The sequence below is a fragment of the Chrysochloris asiatica genome, unplaced genomic scaffold (genome assembly GCF_000296735.1).
Source record: "Chrysochloris asiatica unplaced genomic scaffold, ChrAsi1.0 scaffold00180, whole genome shotgun sequence".
NCBI classification, from domain to species: Eukaryota; Metazoa; Chordata; class Mammalia; order Afrosoricida; family Chrysochloridae; genus Chrysochloris; species Chrysochloris asiatica.
In genome coordinates this window covers 72,915-78,875 of record NW_006408698.1, presented here as the reverse complement: position 1 = coordinate 78,875, position 5,961 = coordinate 72,915, and the positions used below count along the sequence as shown (strand labels likewise).

At 44.6% G+C, this 5,961-nt stretch overlaps 1 pseudogene; it reads right to left on the bottom strand.

Annotated features, from left to right (window-relative positions):
• Window positions 1-525: 525 nt before the first annotated feature.
• Window positions 526-1,063, bottom strand: LOC102837649 (annotated as a pseudogene).
• Between the last annotated feature and the right edge of the window lie 4,898 nt (window positions 1,064-5,961).

Below are 5,961 nucleotides of genomic sequence, written 5' to 3'. Positions count from 1 at the left end.
TGATAAAGTTTCATGGTTTTGTAGCAATACTTTTAACTTCATATTTTTCCCTTTGTGAATATTGATGTTTTGAGGCATGTTTCTGTAGTTTTTATGGATAATTTAAGATGGTTGCACTGTTTTTATTTATTCAAGTCTCATGATAAACCACCTGAATGAACAGGGCAGTACAGTGGGTGTGAACGTGCTCTGGCTCTGCCAGGATCCGTGGGTGCAGCTCAATACAGCAGGCCTGACCTGGGCTGCCAGTGTCAACTCTGAGCAGTTCCCCCACCCCAACACCCAAACTGTGGAGTCGCCAATGGGATAACTCCTCAGAAGCATCCTCCAACCTAAGGGAGGCCGGGAGCAGAGCTGAAAGAAACTGGGAAGGACGGGCTGCCCAGAAACATCTAGGGAACGAGTCATCCCCACAGTCCTAGGTGACAGACTCCCAAGGGGGCTCTGTCCCCAGGCACCATCCAGCAGGGGCCTTTGTTTCTGAGAATGTTGGGTGTGGGGGGGCAGGCAGGGAGCCCTGGAGGCTCAGGTATGCTCTGTGGGGCCAGGGGTTGCAGCCTGCAGAGGGCCTGTGCTGGGCTCTGGGGACACCTGCAGGGGCGCTGAGAGACCACCGGCAGGGTCCGAGTCTCAATCCAGCCTCCAGTAAGCTTCACATAGAGGGACGTCGTTAGCCTCGCAGAGACACGAGCTGGATAAGTAGGAGGCTTCATCGCGCAGAGCCACCAGCTTCCGGTCACACTTCTCCTGCAGCGCACACAGCTGCTGGTTGCGCTGGTCGATGGCCTCGTTCATCGACAGGAAGTCATTGAGGATCAAGAACTGCTTGAGGTTGGACACCAGCTTCATCAGGGACTCGTCGGCTTGGACGATGTTGGCGGTTCACACGTGCATCTGGTAATTATCCTGTTCACCCTTGGTGGCCCGGGGCACCTGGGTCTTGTCCTCAATCTTGGCGGTCTTGATGATTTCTGTGAAATTGTCCATGATGGACTTGAGCCCTTTTGTTGTAAGACTGCATCAATGTCTCTTTGCTCTGCGGCAGAACTCTCTGCTGGGCCATGGGTCATCCACACCTTGGCTGCATTCTCTCCAGCCCACTCCACCCCCTCCAGGGTGCTGGGCAGTGCCTCTGGTCCTGCTAGCTCCTAGAGGAACCTGGCAACACAGCGGTGAAGCGTTCGACTGCTAATCTAAAACTTGATGGTTTGAACCCAGAGAGGGGCTTTGGAGGGGTGGGAAGTGTCGGGGACGACATAAAACACAATTACTGGGAAGCTGAGGTCTTGTGACCTGGATAAAAATCCAAACCCATGGCCCTCCTTGGTATTGCGAGCCAGGAACCCTGAGGGCCCAGGAAGTGACTTCCTGGGGTCCCGGGTTCATTGGTGTTTGTGAACTCACTGTTGGGCTACCTCTGTACAAGTCCTAATATTGTTCATTCTATGATTCTAACTCCAGTAATTGTAGCTTCTGAGAAACCAGTTTTTATAATGCCTCTCTTAATGTGTGTGTTGGCAGTGCGTAGGGTCCTGGGAATGAATCTTTTTGATGTACAAGTGATAGCCACCTGGGATAAGTGTCAGAACTGCTCCTTATTTGATTATTCAGTTATGTTTAATATTAACTTAGAACATGAGCTCTTGATATCCATGTAAAACCAATTTTCCCCCTAGAACTGAGGCAGTAAAACTTCCTCAGAGGACGTACAAGGACAGGTTTACTGGGATTAAGCAGGGAGGTTCTGGAGAGGAACTGCCCGGGGTATTCACTTGAGGTGGAGTGGTAAATTCTGGGAATTGGATTAAGAGACAATGGTGGCAGCCCCTTCAAACCACCCCCGGGTGTAATCAGTTTGACCTATATGTTCTCCTTCCTCCTGAAAGCTTAAGCCAGGTATCTGAAACAGCTTGAATTTCTTTAGAAATTTTTGAAATCCTTTTCACCTTTACCCATTGAAGATTAGGTGCTATAGGTATGTTAATTAGCCTTGAGAAACCTCGAGCTGCTGCCTTGGGATTTGAACATAAAAAGTAATTTATAACAATTTGCTTGAATTTCTGGAAAATTAAGGATGTTAGATTATCAAGACAATTTGTGATGTATGCTTTAGAATTTGTTCCTGTAAATCATTGTGTCCTGTTTTGAACGATTAATCACATTTCATTTCTGTACCCTGTTTTAATAATCCCCTTCTTCTTTTGTGTAAAGTCCCTCCCTGAAATAAAAGACAGACGCAGACTGAAGCCCGCATGCATTACTGCTTGCAGGGCCATGGAGGGTCTGTCTGCAAGTTTTGCATCCACTCTGGTCTCTGAGTGTTTCTTTTCTCTCTCGCCTCTCCAGAAATCCCACCTAGAGTTAGTTTTGAGTGCAATATCTGCCCCCGAGCAGTCTGTCTGGCAGCTTGCATCAAACCTGTGTGTCTGTCTTCTTTGTGTCTGTTTTCTCTGTCTTCTTTGTGTCTGTTCTCTCTCTCTCTCTCTCTCACTCACTCTCTCTCTCTCTCTTGTCACCAGATACCTCACCTTTGGGTACTCACCCCCTTGTCAAGGCCAGATCCTAGCAGGGAAGCTTTGGAGATGTACTTCTGTAAAGATTGGCAGTCTCGGGAGCCTTGTGGGGCAGTTCTCTGTCCTATGCGGTCGCTATAAGTCGGAGCCACCAGGTGACTCTAGGGCGAGAACTGGGTTCATGTTCTTGGGGCTCTGTGGTAGAGGGTCTGGTGGGGGCGCAGGGCGAAAGGCCGACTGGCATCTCTTCCAGGAGTACTCCCGTCTACACTGCCCGCCTTTGGCACAACCAAAGCTTCGTTTCTGTAGTTTTTATGGATAATTAATTCAGTTCCAACTGATTGTGACACTGCATAAGGTTTCTGAGGATCAGGTGGCGGGTTTCCATCACCAACCTTAGGCTTATCAGCATATGCTTCAGTGTTACCAGAACCCCAAAGAGCAAGGATAGAAATAGAATTACTGTTGGAGCACACAGGGATTCTATTTTTACCCTTGCTATTCGAACATTTCACATCTCTTTGTCTGGTTATTGCCCTATTTTAATTATTATTCATAACAATAATTATTATTACTATTTCAATTGTTAAAAAGTTATGTTGATTCATGCCTTCAGCTTTGGAAATATTTATTTGATTTCATAACTTTCCTGTAATCTATTTGAAAATCTGTTGTTCAGCACAGATTCCTGAATTGCAGTAATAATTAGGGATTTGTGTCAACTTTACTAGGCCAGGATTTCCAGAGGTTTAGCAGTTACAATATGCTTATTCCCATGGTGATGAAAATTAACACAGGCATAATTAGCTCTATGATAAGCAGCAATAAGCAGCCAATTAACTGAAGGGAATATTTTCTTGGGGGTGTGGCCTGCTCTCAATATAATGAACATGCAGGAAAGAGTCTCTCTCTCTCTTTTCTGCTGGGGACCAGGGACTCTACTATTGTAAGCACTTTCCTTGTGTGTAGACATATATATATATATTAATGGATGTAGATATAGGTGATCTAGATGACATAATGATTGACATAGATGATATAGATGATACAGATAATATGATAATACAGATGTTGTAGATGTAAATGTATAGAGATATAGATATAGATGTTTCACTGGTTTTCCTTCTTTAGAATACCCAGCCTAAGACAAGTGGTATTCAGAAAGTGGAGTTCAGAGAAAGAAAATCAAAACAATGAGATTTCTAAATTGTTTCTCATGTCTGACTAATTTTAAAGGTACTGATATAGGGTGGAGGCATATCTGATCTCCACTTCATAGGACTAGGCATTTGACTGAATTTTAGTTGTTCCTCTTGCCCTCTTGTGGATTCAGTGGTGGTCAGACATGTCCCCTACTTGGCATAAGCAGTTGGTGCTATGAGCAGGATTTGCTACAATAGCTCTAGGCCTGTGAAATTATGATGTTTCATAAAAAGAAAGAACAAATGGGCTAGGTATGGGATAAAATATTTCAGCAAAGGGGAGAATGGCAGTGTCTGGAGTTGCTTGGAGCCAATGAGAAGCTGGTTTGCAAGAGTGGCTGATACAGGAGCTGGGTCTACTGGAATCCACCTCACAAGAGGACCAAGATCATATGTATATTAATGGGGTTAGTCCAGGGGAGAAGAAAAGATTGAACTTGAGTGTTTGAAAAGATTTGTGTGTGTGACTGCTTTATGTATATTGGTTTCTCCTGCCTATTATTGTATTTAGGTGTATATACATCCTAGGAATATTGGGTGTGATGATTACTGATAGTTTGTAATCCTGTCTCCAGACTATACTTGATTAGATTTGATAAAAGGGGAGCTAGAAGTTGACTGGAAAAAAAATAGTCTTCTTGCTTTAAGCCTTTGTAGTGTATGGGCTTTAGGTGGAATCCTGATCTCCAGCCAGGATGTTCAGTGTTGGGACATTTGCATTTGAAAAGAAATGCAGATCAACCCATAACCATTGGAAGAACAATAGATACATACGGAGAAAAATAGCAGACTGTTTGGCTCATCAAAGTAACCCCACTTCTAGATATAAAAGTTTAAGGAAACTGGTGAGCAATATATTTTCTGGTGACCACCTGGGTTTACTTGTGAATGGAATTGAGGGAAATGCAGCAATGAAGATTTGGCTGACTTTGGGCATGTTTTATTGGAACCCACTGACCTTTAGATAAGAGGAGCGAGCCAGAGGCTGGCTGGTTTGAAGTTTAGGAAGTTGTGTGAACTAATGAGCCCATGGGAACTGACCTATGCCATGTAGGTTAGGGCTGAAAGTGAAGGTAACAGCAGGTTTGAAGTGCAGAGAGGTGTGTGTGAACTCCCAAACTTGTGGCTAGTACCCTTTTTGACCTATGTCGGACAGCTAGGGTTGAGCGGACCTGAACCTGATCACATGAAGATAGAGATGTTTGATACTTTGAACAAACATCAATTACTACAATTGGATAAACTGGGCATTTGCTCATGGATGCAGTTGCTCAGAAATTTACAAGTGGAATGGAAGATTCTTCAGATCAAGGAACATGCTTGTTTCCTCTGTGTAGTTGGTTGATAGGGATGGGCAATTTAGACATTGGCTATCAAAAATGCGAGGTGGGAGGCAGAGCTTGATGGCAGCTAAGGTGGAGGTGCAGTGAAGGTCGCCATCAGTAATAACACAGAATACCAGGCAAAGCAGATCCAGGGTAGAGCTCCAAAACTCGGAACCACAGAGATAGGAATATTTTAAAGGTTTGAAGGCTTATAGCTTGTGGAGTTTGCAGCTGAAGTAAAAAACCATGTACATCGGAATCTGCCGGGTCGGGCTCAGAGGCCTAAGCCAATATTCTGGGTGAGACCAAGCAAAAAGCCAAAAGAGGGGGAGCAGAAATACCATGGAAAAATGCCATGGGAACCTTGGGACAAAGGTGGACAATATACTTTGTCAGTTTTGCTTTGTTCTGATTTTCTTTGGTATCTGGTAATTGGCGTGCTCACTGTTTGCTCACCTCCACTCTGGTGAATAGAGTGAAAGCCTGAGCCAAGTGGACACCCCCCACCCTCACCGCAGGTGGGTTCTTCTGCCATGCATGCGCACAGATGCTCAGCCCAAGCGGAGGCCCTGAACTTTTAATATCTGTTTCCTTTTTATTCTGTCTTTTTGTGTTGTTTTGTTTTGTTTTTTTTTATCACGGAAAAGAGTAGGAGAGGGCTGAAGGGAGGGAAAAATAGTTTAAAGGCAAAACAGGGCAAAGGTTGGATTGGAGCTTGAGGTATAGCATAACAACCAACACTGGCAACTTGGAAACTCACGGGCACCTTAGAAGACAGGAACTTAGGACATTAAAGCCATACTCATATTAAGCTACAGATTTTTCCCCCTCTTTTTCTTCTCTCCCTCCTCTCCCTGTTCTGTAATTAGAGACTGCAATATTCAGTCTTGTTTTTGTTGGTGCTGCTTTTCTTTTTCTATC